This window comes from Triticum urartu, chromosome 5, assembly GCF_003073215.2.
Source record: "Triticum urartu cultivar G1812 chromosome 5, Tu2.1, whole genome shotgun sequence".
Taxonomy (NCBI): Eukaryota; Viridiplantae; Streptophyta; class Magnoliopsida; order Poales; family Poaceae; genus Triticum; species Triticum urartu.
In genome coordinates this window covers 537,574,105-537,593,126 of record NC_053026.1, presented here as the reverse complement: position 1 = coordinate 537,593,126, position 19,022 = coordinate 537,574,105, and positions in this window count along the sequence as shown.

Below are 19,022 nucleotides of genomic sequence, written 5' to 3'. Positions count from 1 at the left end.
ACTTGGTCAAGTAGTCTAATCACCCCCCTCTAGACATACTTTCGATCCTACAGATGGACCTCTGTGTGGAGGTTTTCGTCACCGACATCGATGCCTCCTCCTCATCGAGCGCGGCAAGGAAGGCCGCCGAAGTTAAGGCCGCGATAGATAGGGCTGGCTCACCCAACCCGCTGCGCGCCACGATACAGAGCCTCTGCGTTCCCATCGGCACCGACATCGACGCCTCCAACATCACCAAGGCCCGGACTCGCCTCAACGACAATCGCCAACGCCTGCTGGACCTCACCGAGACACTCGCCGCCATGCAGTGTCGCCTCGACTCCGCCCAGCTGGAGCGCGACGCCGCCTACGGCTTCATGCCTACCGCCCCCGAGCCAAGCCGGGTCACCAACATGCAAGCCCGGGGTGGTGGGATCGGGCGCGATTTCGGCGCCCTCCCTCCCGTCTACGAGACTCCCGTGAAGAATATGCGTGCCGCCCAGGTGGCCGCGGCCGGCATGGATCATCTCACGGGCGAGGAGCTGTAGGATCGCCTCAAGATGGTGAACGACCTCCTCGCTGCGGCTAACGCGCAGCAGGACCGCCTCAACCAGCTCGCCAAGCCGACCGGCTCCGGCTCCGTCCGAGTCGCCAGACCCGGCGACAACTAGCACACGGCGTCTTCACTACCCGGTGAGGCGCACTCCGGCCGCACCCGGACCTGGCGCAACCCCGCCCCAATGGCCGCTGGCGGCTTGGCGGACGAGCCGGCCTCCGAAGCCCGGCGCCGCCTCGACCCCCTGCTCCAACCCGGCCGACGTCCGGCTGCAGGTGACCCCTCCCCCCCCCTCCCGCGCGGCGCGGTCACCAACCGGCTGGGCCCGTGCGCCATCGACAACGCCGACGCTTGTCACCGCCTCGACCGACTCGCCCTCTCCCAGGAGCTGGAGGAGACCGGCTCCGTCGGACCGGCGTGCTTCCGGCCACGCATCTGGGGCGAGCCCTTCACCAAAGGGTTCATGCTCCCTCGCGACACCCCCAAGTACATCGGCACTGTGAAGCCGGAGGACTGGCTCACCGACTACACCACCGCCATCGGCATCGCCAGCGGCAACCACCGCCTCGCCGTGCGCTACGCGCCTCTCATGCTCCACGGATCGGCCCGCACCTGGTTGAACAGTCTGCCGGCCGGCAGCATCAACACATGGGTCGACTTCGAGCAGGCTTTCATGTGCAACTTCACCGGCACCTACAAGCGACCCGGCCGCCCCAATCAGCTCGCCATGTGCATGTAGGGGCCGGCAAAAACCAGCCGCGAGTACCTCGCACGCTGGACCGAGCTCCGGAACAGCTGTGAGGGTGTCCACGAAGTCCAAGCCATCCAGTACTTCATCAACGGGTGCCAAGACGGCACCCTCCTCAGGCACAAGCTCTTGTGCTTCGAGCCGGCCACCATGCCCACGCTCATGGTAACGGCGGACAAGTACGCCAACACCGACTCCGCCATGAAGATCCAGGTGGCACTAGATGAAGCCGACAGGGCAAAGCCGGTGCCGCCTCCGAAGCCGGATGGTGAGGGAAGCTGGCAGCAGCACAACCAGCAGAACAACAAGCGCAAAGCCGATCAACCGGCTCAGCGCTACGACAACCGGTTCACCATGGCTGCCGAGCAGGCGCCCGCGGCCGACCCGGACGCCAAACGCCGGAACACCGCCAAAATGGCATGGCAGCCCGCCATGAGTTTCCAGGAGATGCTCAACGCTCCCTGCAAGCACCACAGCGGCGCGAGGCCGTCCCCGCACACGCTCCGACAGTGCGCCATCACCAAGCACATCGCCAGGGGCGACATCCCACTGCCTCCGGCTCCGGCTCCGGGAGCAGGGCAGTCGCCTCCGCCACCACCTCCAGCCGGCGGCGCCATGCGCGACGACCCCTACCCGGCCCAGAACGTGACATATGTCGTCTTCACCAGCCTCGGCGACAACAAGCGCAGCGAGCGCCTCCTTCGGCAGGAGGTGAACACCATCGTCCCAACCAAGACGGAGTACATGCATTGGACGGAGCGCCCGGTCATCTGGACCCGAGAAGACCACCCGGCCGTCATGCGGAACCCAGGTGGTTACGCTCTCGTCCTCGACCCCACCATCGTCGCGCCCCGGCGCACGTGCAAGTTCTCCCGGGTTCTCGTCGACGGCGGCAGCAACATCAACATTCTCTACCGCGACACCATGACCAAACTCGGCCTCGAGGCCAAGGACCTGGAGCCGACCCGGACGATCTTCCATGGCATCGTTCCCGGCCTCTCGTGCTCCCCGATCGGCCGGATTCGGCTCAACATCCTGTTCGGTGATAGCAGCCACTTCTGACACAAGCCGATCTAGTTCGAGGTGGTGGACCTGTCCAGCACGTACCACGCGCTGCTGGGTAGGCCCGCGCTCGCCAAGTTCATGGCGGCCCCCCACTACGCCTACCTAAAGATGAAGCTGCCGGGTCCAAAGGGCCTCATCACCATCACCGATGACTACCACAAGTCCCTGGACTACGCCCGAGAAGGCACCAAGCTAGCCAAGTCACTGGTCGTAGCCGAGGAGCGGCGCCAAGTCAACTGGATCATCGCCTTGGCCCAGGAAGCGTCGGCCACTTAGATCCCGACCGAGGAGCCGGCCGATGAAGCCGCGTTCAAGCCCTCCAAGGAGACCAAGAAGGTGAAGCTGAACCCGGAAGACCCCAGCTGCAGCAAGTACGTTATCGTGGGCACCTGCCTCGACGGCAAATAGGAAGGCGAGCTCGTCGACTTCCTCCGTGAGAATCGGGATATTTTTTCATGGACCCCCAAGGACATGTCGGGTATCCCGAGGAAGTACGCCGAGCACAAACTCCACGTCTACAAGGATGCCAAGCCTATCCATTAACCCCTACAACACTTTTCCAAAGAGAAGAGAAGGACCATTGGTGAAGAGGTCGCCAAGCTCTTGGCGGCCGGCTTCATCATGGAAGTATTTCACTCCGAGTGGCTGGCCAACCCAGTCCTCGTCCTAAAGAATAACAAGACCTGGTGCATGTGTATCGATTATACCAGCCTGAACAAGGCATGTCCCAAAGACCCGTTCGCCCTCCCGTGGATCGACCAAGTCATCGACTCCACCGTCGGGTGCGAGCTCCTGTCCTTCCTGGATGCTCACTCCGGCTATCATCAGATCAAGCTGGACCCGGCCGACGCCCTAAAGACGTCCTTCATCATGCCCTTCGGGGCGTATTACTACGTCACCATGTCGTTTGGCTTGAAGAACGCCGACGCCACCTTCCAGCGCTGCATGCAGAAATGCTTGCTGAAGCAACTCGGCCGCAACATCCACGTCTACGTGGACGACATCGTGGTGAAGACCAAGCAGCACCTCACGCTCCTCGACAATTTAAAGGAAACCTTCGCCAACCTGCGCGAATACAAGGTCAAGCTCAACCCGGAAAAATGCGTTTTCAGTGTCCCGGCCGGAAAGCTACTCGGCTTCCTCGTCTCGAAGCGCGACATTGAGGTGAACCCGGAGAAGATCAAGGCCATCAAGCGCATGCGCAAGCCGGCTCGGCTGCGCAATGTCCAGAAGTTCACCGGCTGCTTGGCCTTGGTCAGCCGGTTTCTCAGTCGGCTGGGTGAGAGGGCCTTGCCCCTGTATCAGCTGATGAAGAAGATGACGCCGTTCGAGTGGAACGACCAGGCAGACGGAGCCTTCTGGGATCTCAAACGCATGCTCTCCACCACACCAATCCTGGCCGCACCTGCCGAGAAGGAGCCGCTGTTGCTCTATGTTGCCGCGACCTCGCGGTCGTCAGCACGGTGATGGTGGTCGAGCAACCGGAGAAGGACAAGGTCCAAGCCGTCCAGCATCCCGTCTACTACCTGAGCGAGGTGCTCTCCACCTCGAAGCAGAACTACCCGCACTACCAGAAAATGTGTTACGGCGTGTACTTCACCGCCAAGAAGTTGAAGCAGTACTTCCAAGAGCACGTCATCACCGTGGTCAGCACGGCCCCTCTCCGCGAGATCATCGGGTGCCGAGACGCCTCTGGCCAGGTCGCCAAGTGGGTGCTCGAGCTAGCCGGCCAGACCGTCCTCTACGAGCCCCGCACCACGATCAAGTCCCAGGCTTTGGCCGACTTCCTCGTCGACTGGATCGAGACCCAGTACCTGCCGCCGCCGCCGGACTCGACGCACTAGCGCATGCACTTCGACGACTTGAAGATGCGACTCAGCCTGGAGGCCGGCATCATGCTGTCCTCCCCCAAGGGCGACCGGCTCAAGTACACGCTCCAAATCCACTTCGCTGCCTCCAACAACGTCGCCGAGTACGAAGCCCTTGTGCACGGTCTCCGACTTGCCAAGGAACTCGGCATCCGGCGCATCCTGTGTCACGGCGACTCGGACCTGGTGGTGCAGCAGAACTCGGGCGAGTGGGACGCCCACGACTCCAACATGGCGAGCTATCGTTTCCTCGTCCAGAAGCTGTCCGGATTCTTTGCGGGCTGCGAGTTCCTCCACGTCCCGCGCATAGAGAATGAAGCGGCCGACACGCTCGCCAAAACCGCCTCGTCCTGGTAATCTATTCCGTCTGGCGTCTCCCTCGAGCACCTGCACAAGCCGTCCGTCAAGCCGTCTCCGGACTCCGAGTCCATCCATGTCCCAGACGACCCGGCCGCGCCTCAATCCGGCCCGGGGACTGCTCCGCCCGACCCGGCCACGCCTCAACCCAGCCCGGGGACTGCGCCAACCGACCCGGCCGTGCCTCAACCTGGCCCGGGGACTGCTACAACCGACCCGGCCGCACCCCAACCCGGCCCTGGGGCCCCTGAACCCGGCTCGGGGGCTGCCACCCTGGAACCCGTCGCGATGGCCGTCCTCACCGGGGTTGCGGCACCATCCTAGGCCCTGCCCATTTTAGAGTTCCTGGAAAACGGGGTCCTCCCAATGGACGAGACCGAAGCTCGGCAAGTACAGCGCCTAGCGTCCGCCTTCAGCATCATCAACAACGAGCTCGTCAAGTGCAGCTCCACCGGTGTGTTCCAGCGCTGCGTCGAGCAGGACAAGGGCATTGAGATCCTCCTCGACATACACCAGGGCGAGTGCAGGCACCACGCCGCCTCGCGGTCCCTGGTGGCCAAGGCTTTCCGCCATGGTTTCTACTGGCTCACGACCCTCGAAGACGCAGAGTCGCTCATCCTCAGGTGTGAGGGATGCCAACGCTTCAGCAAGCGCAGCCACCAGCCGGCGTCGGCACTCTGGACCATCCCGATCGCCTGGCCCTTCGCGGTCTGCGGACTCGACATGGCGGGACCCTTTAAGACCGCTCGAGGCGACATGACGCACTTGCTGGTGGTGGTGGAAAAATTCACCAAGTGGATCGAGGCAAGGCCAATCAAGAAGCTGGACGGTCCAATGGTCGTTCGATTTATCAAGGACATCGCGGTGCGCTACGGCATGCCGAACAGCATCATCACGGACAACGGCACCAACTTCACCAAGGGCGCGCTCACGCAGTACTGCTCCGTCTCCAGCATCCACCTTGACATGGCTTTCGTTGCACATCCACAGTCCAATGGCCAGGTCGAGCAGGCTAATGGCCTCATCCTATCCGGCATCAAGCCGCGACTCGTCGAGCCACTCATCCGCTCGCCCGGCAGCTGGCTTGACGAGTTGCCAGCCGTCCTCTGGAGTCTCCGCACCACGCCAAACAGGTCAACCGGGTTCACCCCGTTCTTCCTCGTCTACGGAGCAGAAGCCGTCATCCCGACCGACGTTGAGTTCGACTCGCCATGCGTCACGATGTACACGGAAGCCGAAGCAAAGGAAGCCTGCGAAGACGGTGTCGACCTACTCGAACAAGCACGTCTCCTAGCGCTCAGCCACCCAGCCATCTACCAGCAAGGTCTGAGGCACTACCACAGCTAGAAGATCAAGCCCCTCGCTTTTCGAGAGGGAGACCTCATCCTCCGACTCGTCCAAGAGCAGACTGGCCAACACAAGTTGTCCTCCCCATGGGAGGGCCCCTTCATCGTCAGCAAGGCCTTATGCGACCGCAGCGCGTACTACCTCATCGACGCCCGCAAGACAAGCAAGCGCAAGAGGGACACCGCCAGCAAAGAAACAACCCGGCCATGGAATGCAGAGCTCCTCCGCTCATTTTACAGTTAGCCGAGTGCACGTATGTATCGCTACCTTTTGTAACCATCTGAAGCTATGGGGTCCCGAACAACGCTCGGGGGATGCCCCTTTTGCGACCAAGCTATTGTGTCTCCTACATCTGTGCACTACTTTAAATCTTAAGCCGAACCCGGCCACCGGGTCGACTCGCTCGATCTGGGGGTTCGGGGCTGGCCGGCATGGCCACTCACCGTTTTTATTTCTTAGCGGTTCTCGACACGTTGGATCGCCATAGCTTCTCGCTTCGCCCTAAGCTGCAGATCCGGCTTCGGCTATGGGTTGGCAAGCGCATGAGAACAAAAGCACCGGCGTGCCACGGACACTAAGTCAAGAACCGCCGGGTCACCCAACCTGGCCCTGCCACTTTAAGTTGCCGCACGACTCGCTGCTCGCCAACCCGGCCCCGCCGGATGGCCGCCGGCTGGCCCAGTGGGTGTTTCGCTCGCGCTCAACGTTATGAAAGACTAAGTATTGAACGCTCCTCTCAAAAGCCGAACCCCTTGTCACGGACCAAAGCCTAGGCCGTCAGACTCGCGGGGGGGGGAGTTCCAAAGAGGGAGAGTTACAAGAAAATGGCTCTAAAAACAAAAAGCAAAAGCGCAGGCACCCATGAAGTTTCTGCATAATCGCCGGATCGCTCGACCCGGCCCCACCACTTTAAGTTACTGCACGACCGGCTGCTCGCTAACCCGGCCCGCCGGGTTGCCGCCAGCCGGCCCAGTGGGTGTTTCGCTCACGCTCAATGTTTCAAAAGCCCAAGTACTGCGCGTCCCTCTCAAAAGCTGAACCCCTTGTCACGGACCAGAGCCCTGGCCATCAGACTCACGGGGGTGAAACCTAAAGGGAGGCAATCGCAAGAAAACAGCTCCAAAAACGAGAAGCAAAGGCGCAAACATTCACACGGCTCATACATCATAAATTTAAACAGACCCAAGGCCAGAATCCATTACACCCAGTCAACCCCCAGTGGGTGGGTGGACCTGCTACCTAACAAAAATTTTCTACAAGTTAAAAAAACAGGCATCGTCTCCTCCAGAGCGCGCAACCGCCAGGTCCGTAGAGGTGCCGGTATCCTCCTCCTCGGCATCCGTGTTGCGGTAGACGTCCGTCTCCTCGGAGCTGCCCTCCGGGTTGTCCAGAAGCAGGTCGTAATCATCGGTAGGCACGACTCCGCCATCCTCCGCCCGCTCTGGCTGGAACTCGTCATGAAAGGCGAACCCGGCGATGTAGCTGGCCCGGGCGGCGATCCGTCCAGCCTCCGCCTACAGCTGGCTCTCCGAGCCAGCTCGCTGGCCCATCAACGCATCCAGCGCCATGTCCGGATGCCATGACACCATGAACCGAAGCGCCATCTCGGCGCCGGCATGAGCAGCGGAAACTCTCCACTCATGAAGGCAGTCCGGGCCCGTCTCCAACCACCGCGCCAGCCGCGTGAAGCTGGTCGGCGCGACGGCACCCGGCCAGAGGGCCGCCATCATCACCGCGCTGGCCTCAGAGAGCCGTCCCATCTTCTCTCTCAAGACTCGCAGACGGGCCTCGGTAGCGGCAACGATCTCCGAGAACGTCCAGGCCACCTGCGGGTCGGTCCCAGAGCCAATGATCCCTTGCGGGTCGCACTGGAAGTGGACTGCCTCCTCCGCCAGCGGGCGCGTCTCCGAAAAGGCCCCTGCCGAGAAGAAAAGCAAGTCAGAAGAAAATTACTAAGTAAGAGAAGCCAGAGTCCCAACCCAGCAACAGCAACAAAACCAAAGGAAATCACTTACTGAAGAAGGATTCTTCCAGGTGCTGCGCTTCGAGCAACGTACCGCGCCGCTCCTGGGCGATGGTGCGGTCACGCTCCTCCAGCGCCTTCTCCAGGTTGGTGACCTTGGCAAGGGCCGCCTTTAGCTCGGCGTCCTTGTCCTCGGCCGCCTTCACGGCCTCCTCATGGAGCCGGGTCTCCTCCACCGCGGCTTCAGGCGCTCCACCTCGGCCTGGAGCTGCCCCTTGTCGTCGGCCAGCTTGCCGCGCTGCTGGTCCGCTTCGGCAAGGGCCTGCCGCGCCTCCACGACCTTGGCGGCCTCCGCCTTGAGGCGCTCCACCTCGGCCTCGAGGCGGCTCTTGTCGCCCGCCGGTTGCTCCCGCAGCCGGCTGGCTTCGTCAAGCGCCTGCTGAGCTCCCATCGCCTCCGCCTTCACCGTCTCCACCTCAGCCCCGAGCCGGCCGACGTCTCCAACGAGTCGGTCATAGCGAAAACTGGCCCGAATCAGCCGGGTCCTCCAAGACAGCACCTCGGCTGCGAAAAAAACTCAGCGACAAAGTATTGTTTTAATATTTGACCCAACTGCGCACTTGGCCCGAATCTCGGGGGCTACACCCAGTGGGTGCGCTAGCGCGCCCCCACTAGAAAAGAGCATGAAAAAGAAATACATGTCGCGACGCAGAGCTCCTCCTCCCTGGAGGAGAGCCTCTCCTTGAGACGCCGATGCCTCTCAAGGAACCGGTTGAAGACGTTGACCCGGTAGGAGTCAAGTTGCTACAAGAGGAAACAATCAGCGCAAGACAGCAAGATAAGATTCGACCCAACTGCCATGCAGGTGGCCCGAATCTCGGGGGCTACACCCAGTGGGTGCGCTGGCGCGCCCCCACAAAGAAGAAAACGATGGAAAAAGAAAAGGCAGAGAACAAATGGAAACTTACGAAGACGGCGCGCTCCAGCTCCTGCGTCGCCTCGACCTCGGCCTGGGCGAAGGCCCGGATCCGGTCTATCCGCCCTCGCAGGCGACGGGTCACGGCTGCCATCGCCGCCTCCTCCTGGGTCAGAGGTCCGAACCGGACCTTGCTGGTCCCGCTCCACGACGGCTGCGGCTTGGCAACCCGGCGTCCTCCGGCCCTGATCGCCAGGGTGTGCCCTCCGCTGGCCGCCTCCTTTGAAGCCGGCGCCTTCTCCAGCGCCCTCCCCGGCACCGACGCCGGCTCGGCAAGCGGAGCGGCTTGAGGCTCCACCACCAGCAGCGCCTCGCTCGCTAGCATCCGGGATGCCCCCTCCGGCGGCGCCTCGCTCGCTGGCGTCCGGGACGCCCCCTCCGGCGCCGCCCGTGCCGCCTCCTCCAAGACGGCGTCGTCGTCGCCACCTCCATCGGTCCCCTCTCGCTCGACCGCGTCGGTCTGCGGCGGGGTGCCGTCCTCGACAACCACGACCTCCCGGTCGAGGTCCATCGCGTCCGCACGACCACCTTCGCCGTGCTCCCTTACCGACGCCGGCACGAAAACTGTCGTCGCCGCCACCATCCCCGCTGGCATCTCCGGCCACACCGGCTTGCGCCCACGCTGCCGCGACACTGACCTAGGCCTGGGTCGACGCCGCCTCCAGCTCCGCCTCGGCCCGGTTCCGATCCCGCCAGGCCAGGCCCTCGGCATCGGTCGGGTCCAGACTAAGGTCCGGATCCACCGGTGCCTCGTCCTCATCTTTTTCCCGGTCGGCGGTGTCGGATCGACTCCTCCGGAATGCGGCGCCCTCAGCGGACGTGGCGTCCGCCGCCGCCAGTGCTAGTGAAATCGGAGACCTGAAGCACAAGACAAAAGTAATTATGCCAAGCTGAGCAGGGCCGCTCGGCAACTCGGCTCGAACACAAAGGTCACTTACCCCGGCACCATCGAAACTTCGGGCCTCGCCGCCCTCTCCCGTGGAGCGCCGCACCTCCTCTTGGCGGGCAGTTTTGCACCTCCGGCCAGGTCTGCCGCGCGCTTCACGGACAGGGCCCGTGGCAGGACGCTATCCTTCATTTGCAGGCACCACGTCGTCATCGCCCCCTGAGACAACCCGGCTCCGGCCGCGCCGCTGCCTCCTCCACCCGGCGCCGCTGCGTCAACGGCTCGCGTCAGCATTTCCGAAGTCGTCCCACAATCGGCGATTCAAGGAGTGCAAACAAGACTCACCTACTCGGTGCCCTGCGCCCGTATCGGCGGCCGCCGCCTCCCCTCCGCCATGCACCTCGGGCTCCTCCATGGCATCCGGCACCACCTGCGCACGCGCCCAGTCATAAGGATGCCGGATGGCATTCAGAAGCACCTCTCGCATCGCGTCGGGATGAACAATAAGATAAGCAGCAGCGAAGTATGGAGACCAGGGACTCACCAACGGTGCCGGGTTCGAACGACTGTATGGGGCCTTCCAAACGCCCAGTCAGCCCCCAAGTTGGCCTTGGAGATGTCGTTGACCCGGCGCGCGACTTGGTCCACCGCCAGCCGCGTGTTCGCCATGTGGTTGGGATCTTGGAGGCCGGTCATCTGACTGATATGATGGCTGCGCTGCTACAGCGGCAGCACCCGCCGGACAATGAAGGCGGTGATGAGGTCAGTGCCGGTGAGCCCCTCCCGCTCCTTCATCACCGACACCCGCTCGCACAGGTTGAGCACCTCTTGCGACGGGTGCTTGGGGTAGTACCCCCAGTTCTGCTTCCCCCAAGGCGGCGAGTTGATGAACGGCGGGAGGTTGATGCGGTCCTCGCCAAGATTGCGGACATAGAAGAAAGAATTCTGCCATTTCTTGGCAGAATCCTCCAGCGGCACCTTCGTGCAGTCGGCGCCCGACCGCTTGGTGATGACGGCCGCCCCGCACTCTGCTGGGGAACGTACTAATTTCAAAATTTTCCTACGCACATGCAAGATCATGGTGATGCATAGCAACGAGAGGGGAGAGTGTTTTCTACGTACCCTCGTAGACCGACAGCGGAAGCGTTATGACAACGCGGTTGATGTAGTCGTACGTCTTCACGGCCCGGCCGATCAAGCACCGAAACTACGGCACCTCCGAGTTCTAGCACACGTTCAGCTCGATGACGATCCCCGGACTCCGATCCAGCAAAGTGTCGGGGAAGAGTTCCGTCAGCACGATGGCGTGGTGACGATCTTGATGTTCTACCGTCGTAGGGCTTCGCCTAAGCACCGCTACAATATTATCGAGGATTATGGTGGAGGGGGGCACCGCACACGGCTAAGAGAACGGTCTCCAAGATCAACTTGTGTGTAGAGGTGCCCCCTGCCCCCGTATATAAAGGAGCAAGGGGGGCGGACGGCCAGGATGAGGCACGCCAGGGAGGAGTCCTACTCCTACCGGGAGTAGGACTCCCTCCTTTTTCCTTGTCCAACTAGGAGAGGGGGGAGGAAGGGAGAGAGGAGAGGAAGGAAAGGGGGGGGGCGCCGCCCCCCTCCTTGTCCAATTCGTACTAGAGAGGGAGGGGGCGCGGCCTGCCCTGGCCGCCCCTCCTCTTCTCCACTTTGGGCCCATGAGGCCCATTAACCCCCGGGGGGGTTCCGGTAAACCCCGGTACTCCGGTTTTATCTGAAACTTCTCCGGAACACTTCCGGTGTCCGAATATAGCGGTCCAATATATCAATCTTTATGTCTCGACCATTTCGAGACTCCTTGTCATGTCCGTGATCACATCTGGGACTTCGAACAATCTTCGGTACATCAAAATATATAAACTCATAATGAAATTGTCATCGTAACGTTAAGCGTGCGGACCCTACGGGTTCGAGAATAATGTAGACATGACCGAGACACGTCTCCAGTCAATAACCAATAGCGGAACCTGGATGCTCATATTGGCTCCTACATATTCTACGAAGATCTTTATCGGTCAGACCGCATAACAACATACGTTGTTCCCTTTCTCATCGGTATGTTACTTGCCCGAGATTCGATCGTCGGTATCTCAATACCTAGTTCAATCTCGTTACCGGCAAGTCTCTTTACTCGTTTCGTTATACATCATCTCGCAACTAACTCATTCTTTGCAATGCTTGCAAGGCTTATGTGATGTGCATTATCGAGAGGGCCCAGAGATACCTCTCCGACAATCAGAGTGACAAATCCTAATCTCGAAATATGCCAACCCAACATGTACCTTTGGAGACACCTGTAGAGCTCCTTTATAATCACCCAGTTACATTGTGACGTTTGGTAGCACACAAAGTGTTCCTCCGGCAAACGAGAGATGCATAATCTCATAGTCATAGGAACATGTATAAGTCATGAAGAAAGCAATAGCAACATACTAAACGATCGGGTGCTAAGCCAATGGAATGGGTCATGTCAATCACATCATTCTCCTAATGATGTGATCCCGTTAATCAAATGACAACACATGTCTATGGTTAGGAAACATAACCATCTTCGATTAACGAGCTAGTCAAGTAGAGGCATACTAGTGACGTTTAGTTTGTCTATGTACTCACACAAGTATTATGTTTCCGGTTAATACAATTCTAGCATGAATAATAAACATTTATCATGATATAAGGAAATAAAATAATAACTTTATTATTGCCTCTAGGGCATATTTCCTTCAGTCTCCCACTTGCAGTAGAGTCAATAATCTAGATTACACGGTAATGATTCTAACACCCATGGAGCTTTGGTGCTGATCATGTTTTGCTCGTGGAAGAGGCTTAGTCAACGGGTCTGCTACATTCAGATCCGTATGTATCTTGCAAATCTCTATGTCTCCCACCTGGACTAGATCCTGGATGGAATTGAAGCGTGTCTTGATGTGCTTGGTTCTCTTGTGAAATCTGGATTCCTTTGCCAAGGCAATTGCACCAGTATTGTCACAAAAGATTTTCATTGGATCCGATGCACTAGGTATGACACCTAGATCGGATATGAACTCCTTCATCGAGACTCCTTCGTTTGCTGCTTCCGAAGCAGCTATGTACTCCGCTTCACATGTAGATCCCACCACAACGCTTTGTTTGCAACTGCACCAACTGACAACTCCACCGTTTAATGTAAACACGTATCCGGTTTGCGATTTAGAATCGTCCGGATCAGTGTCAAAGCTTGCATCAACGTAACCATTTACGATGAGCTCTTTGTCACCTCCATATACGAGAAACATATCCTTAGTCCTTTTCAGGTATTTCAGGATGTTCTTGACCGCTGTCCAGTGATCCACTCCTGGATTACTTTGGTACCTCCCTGCTAGACTTATAGCAAGACACACATCAGGTCTGGTACACAGCATTGCATACATGATAGAGCCTATGGCTGAAGCATAGGGAACATCTTTCATTTTCTCTCTATCTTCTGCAGTGGTCGGGCATTGAGTCTTACTCAATTTCACACCTTGTAACACAGGCAAGAATCCTTTCTTTGCTTGATCCATTTTGAACTTCTTCAAAACTTTGTCAAGGTATGTGCTTTGTGAAATTCCAATTAAGCGTCTTGATCTATCTCTATAGATCTTAATGCCCAATATGTAAGCAGCTTCATCGAGGTCTTTCATTGAAAAACTCTTATTCAAGTATCCCTTTATGCTATCCAGAAATTCTATATTATTTCCGATTAGTAATATGTCATCCACATATAATATCAGAAATGCTACAGAGCTCCCACTCACTTTCTTGTAAATACAGGCTTCTCCAAAAGTCTGTACAAACCCAAATGCTTTGATTACACTATCAAAGCATTTATTCCAACTCTGAGAGGCTTGCACCAGTCCATAAATGGATCGCTGGAGCTTGCACACTTTGTTAGCTCCTTTTGGATCGACAAAACCTTCCGGCTGCATCATATACAACTCTTCTTCCAGAAATCCATTCAGGAATGCAGTTTTGACATCCATCTGCCAAATTTCATAATCATAAAATGCGGCAATCGCTAACATGATTCGGACAAACTTAAGCATCTCTACGGGTGAGAAGGTCTCATCATAGTCAATCCCTTGAACTTGTCGAAAACCTTTTGCGACAAGTCGAGCTTTGTAGACAGTAACATTACCATCAGCGGCAGTCTTCTTCTTGAAGATCCATTTATTCTCAATTGCTTGCCGATCATTGGGCAAGTCAACCAAAGTCAACACTTTGTTCTCATAAATGGATCCCATCTCAGATTTCATGGCTTCAAGCCATTTTGCGGAATTTGGGCTCACCATCGCTTCATCATAGTTCTTAGGTTCATCATGATCTAGTAGCATGACTTCTAGAACAGGATTACCGTACCACTCTGGTGCGGATCTTACTCTGGTTGATCTACGAGGTTCAGTAGAAACTTGTTCTGAAGTTTCATGATCATCGTTATTAGCTTCCTCGCTAATTGGTGTAGGTGTCACAGAAACGGTTTTCTGTGATGTACTACTTTCCAATAAGGGAGCAGGTACAGTTACCTCATCAAGTTCAACTTTCCTCCCACTCACTTCTTTCGAGAGAAACTCCTTCTCTAGAAAGTTTCTGAATTTAGCAACAAAAGTCTTGCCTTCGGATCTGTGATAGAAGGTGTATCCAATAGTTTCCTTTGGATATCCTATGAAGACACATTTCTCTGATTTGGGTTCGAGCTTATCAGGTTGAAGCTTTTTCACATAAGCATCGCAGCCCCAAACTTTAAGAAACAACAACTTTGGTTTCTTGCCAAACCATAGTTCATAAGGCGTCGTCTCAACGGATTTCGATGGTGCCCTATTTAACGTGAATGTGGCCGTCTCTAAAGCATAACCCCAAAACGATAGCGGTAAATCAGTAAGAGACATCATAGATCGCACCATATCTAGTAAAGTACGATTATGACGTTTGGACACACCATTACGCTGTGGTCTTCCGGGTGGCGTGAGTTGCGAAACTATTCCGCGTTGTTTCAAATGTACACCAAACTCGTAACTCAAATATTCTCCTCCACGATTAGATCGTAGAAACTTTTTTTTTCTTGTTACGATGATTTTCAACTTCACTCTGAAATTCTTTGAACTTTTCAAATGTTTTCAGACTTATGTTTCATTAAGTAGATATACCCATATCTGCTTAAGTCATCTGTGAAGGTGAGAAAATAACGATATCCGCCACGAGCCTCAACATTCATTGGACCACATACATCTGTATGTATGATTTCCAACAAATCTGTTGCTCTCTCCATAGTACCGGAGAACGGTGTTTTTGTCATCTTGCCCATGAGGCACGGTTCGCAAGTACCAAGTGATTCATAATCAACTGGTTCCAAAAGTCCATCAGTATGGAGTTTCTTCATGCGCTTTACACCGATATGACCCAAACGGCAGTGCCACAAATAAGTTGCACTATCATTATCAACTCTGCATCTTTTGGCTTCAACATTATGAATATGTGTGTCACTACTATCGAGATTTAATAAGAATAGACCACTCTTCAAGGGTGCATGACCATAAAAGATTTTACTCATATAAATAGAACAACCATTATTCTCTGATTTAAATGAATAACCGTCTCGCATCAAACAAGATCTAGATATAATGTTCATGCTCAACGCTGGCACCAAATAACAATTATTTAGGTCTAATACTAATCCCGAAGGTAGATGTAGAGGTAGCGTGCCGACCGCGATCACATCGACTTTGGAACCATTTCCCACGCGCATCGTCACCTCGTCCTTAGCCAATCTTCGCTTAATCCGTAGTCCCGGTTTCGAGTTGCAAATATTAGCAACAGTACCAGTATCAAATACCCAGGTGCTACTGCGAGCATTAGTAAGGTACACATCAATAACATGTATATCACATATACCTATGTTCACCTTGCCATCCTTCTTATCCGCCAAATACTTGGGGCAGTTCCGCTTCCAGTGACCAGTCTGCTTGCAGTAGAAGCACTAAGTTTCAGGCTTAGGTCCAGATTTGGGTTTCTTCTCCTGAGCAACAACTTGCTTGCTGTTCTTCTTGAAGTTCCCCTTCTTCTTCCCTTTGCCCTTTTTCTTGAAACCAGTGGTCTTGTTGACCATCAACACTTGATGCTCCTTCTTGATTTCTACCTCCGCAGCTTTCAGCATTGCGAAGAGCTCGGGAATTGTCTTATCCATCCCTTGCATATTATAGTTCATCACGAAGCTCTTGTAGCTAGGTGGAAGTGATTGGAGAATTCTGTCAATGACGCAATCATCTGGAAGATTAACTCCCAATTGAATCAAGTGATTATTATACCCAGACATTTTGAGTATATGCTCACCGACAGAACTGTTCTCCTCCATCTTGCAGCTATAGAACTTATTGGAGACTTCATATCTCTCAATCCGAGCATATGCTTGAAATATTAACTTCAACTCTTGGAAAATCTCATATGCTCCATGACGTTCAAAACGTCGTTGAAGACCCGATTCTAAGCCGTAAAGCATGGCACATTGAACTATCGAGTAGTCATCAGCTTTGCTCTGCCAGACGTTCTTAACGTCGTCAGTTGCATCAGCAGCAGGCCTGGCACCCAGCGGTGCTTCCAGGACGTAATTCTTCTGTGCATCAATGAGGATAATCCTCAAGTTACGGACCCTGTCCGTGTAATTGCTACCATCATCTTTCAACTTTGATTTCTCAAGGAACGCATTAAAATTCAACGGAACAACAGCACGGGCCATCTATCTACAATCGAACATAAACAAGCAAGATACTATCAGGTACTAAGTTCATGATAAATTTAAGTTCAATTAATCATATTACTAAAGAACTCCCACTTAGATAGACATCCCTCTAATCCTCTAAGTGATCACGTGATCCAAATCAACTAAACCATGTCCGATCATCACGTGAGATGGGGTAGTTTCATTGGTGAACATCACTATGTTGATCATATCTACTATATGATTCACGCTCGACCTTTTGGTCTCCGTGTTCCGAGGCCATATCTGTTATATGCTAGGCTCGTCAAGTTAAACCTGAGTATTCTACGTGTGCAACTGTTTTGCACCCGTTGTATTTGAACATAGAGCCTATCACACCCGATCATCACGTGGTGTCTCAGCACGAAGAACTTTCGTAACGGTGCATACTCAGAGAGAACACTTTTACTATGATAATTTAGTGAGGGGTCATCTTATAATGCTACCGTCAATCAAAGCAAGATAAGATGCATAAAAGATAAACATCACATGCAATCAATATAAGTGATATGATATGGCCATCATCATCCTGTGCTTGTGATCTCCATCTTCGAAGCACCGTCATGATCACCATCGTCACCGGCGCGACACCTTGATCACCATCGTAGCATCGTTGTCGTCTCGCCAATCTTATGCTTCCACGACTATCGCTACCGCTTAGTGATAAAGTAAAGCATTACAGCGCAATTGCATTGCATACAATAAAGCGACAACCATATGGCTCTTGCCAGTTGCCGATAACTCGGTTACAAAAACATGATTATCTCATACAATAAAATTTAGCATCATGTCTTGACCATATCACATCACAACATGCCCTGTAAAAACAAGTTAGACGTCCTCTACTTTGTTGTTGCAAGTTTTACGGGGCAGCTACGGGCTTAAGCAATAACCAATCTTACCTACGCATCAAAACCACAACGATAGTTTGTCAAGTTGGTGCCGTTTTAACCTTCGCAAGGACCGGGCGTAGCGACACTTGGTTCAACTAAAGTTGGAGAAACTGACACCCGCCAGCCACCTGTGTGCAAAGCACATCGGTAGAACCAGTCTCGCGTAAGCGTACGCGTAATGTCGGTACGGGCCGCTTCATCCGACAATACCGCCGAACCAAAGTATGACATGATGGTAACCAGTATGACTTATATCGCCCACAACTCACTTGTGTTCTACTCGTGCATATAACATCAACACATAAAACCTAGGCTCGGATGCCACTGTTGGGGAACTTAGTAATTTCAAAATTTTCCTACGCACACGCAAGATCATGGTGATGCATAGCAACGAGAGGGGAGAGTGTTTTCTACGTACACCGACAGCGGAAGCGTTATGACAACGCGGTTGATGTAGTCGTACGTCTTCACGGCCCGACCGATCAAGCACCGAAACTACGGCACCTCCGAGTTCTAGCACACGTTCAGCTCGATGACGATCCCCGGACTCCGATCCAGCAAAGTGTCGGGGAAGAGTTCCGTCAGCACGACGGCGTGGTGACGATCTTGATGTTCTACTGTCGCAGGGCTTCGCCTAAGCACCGCTACAATATTATCGAGGATTATGGTGGAGGGGGGCACCGCACACGGCTAAGAGAACGATCTCCAAGATCAACTTGTGTGTAGAGGTGCCCCCTGCCCCTGTATATAAAGGAGCAAGGGGGAGGGGCGGCCGGCCAGGAGGAGGCGCGCCAGGGAGGAGTCCTACTCCTACCGGGAGTAGGACTCCCTCCTTTTTCCTTGTCCAACTAGGAGAGGGGGGAGGAAGGGAGAGAGGAGAGGAAGGAAAGGGGGGCGCCGCCCCCCCCCCCTCCTTGTCCAATTCAGACTAGAGGGGGAGGGGGCGCGCGGCCTGCCCTGGCCGCCCCTCCTCTTCTCCACTTTGGGCCCATGAGGCTCATTAACCCCCGGGGGGGTTCCGGTAAACCCCGGTGCTCCGGTTTTATCCGAAACTTCTCCGGAACACTTCCGGTGTCCGAATATAGCCGTCCAATATATCAATCTTTATGTCTCGACCATTTTGAGACTCCTTGTCAAGTCTGTGATCACATCCGGGACTCCGAACAATCTTCGGTACATCAAAATATATAAACTCATAATGAAACTATCATCGTAACGTTAAGCGTGCGGACCCTACGGGTTCGAGAATAATGTAGACATGACCGAGACACGTCTCCAGTCAATAACCAATAGCGGAACCTGGATGCTCATATTGGCTCCTACATATTCTACGAAGATCTTTATCGGTCAGACCGCATAACAACATGCGTTGTTCCCTTTGTCATCGGTATGTTACTTGCCTGAGATTCGATCGTCGGTATCTCAATACCTAGTTCAATCTCGTTACCGGCAAGTCTCTTTACTCGTTTCGTAATACATCATCTCGCAACTAACTCATTAGTTGCAATGCTTGTAAGGCTTATGTGATGTGCATTACCGAGAGGGCCCAGAGATACCTCTCCAACAATCGGAGTGACAA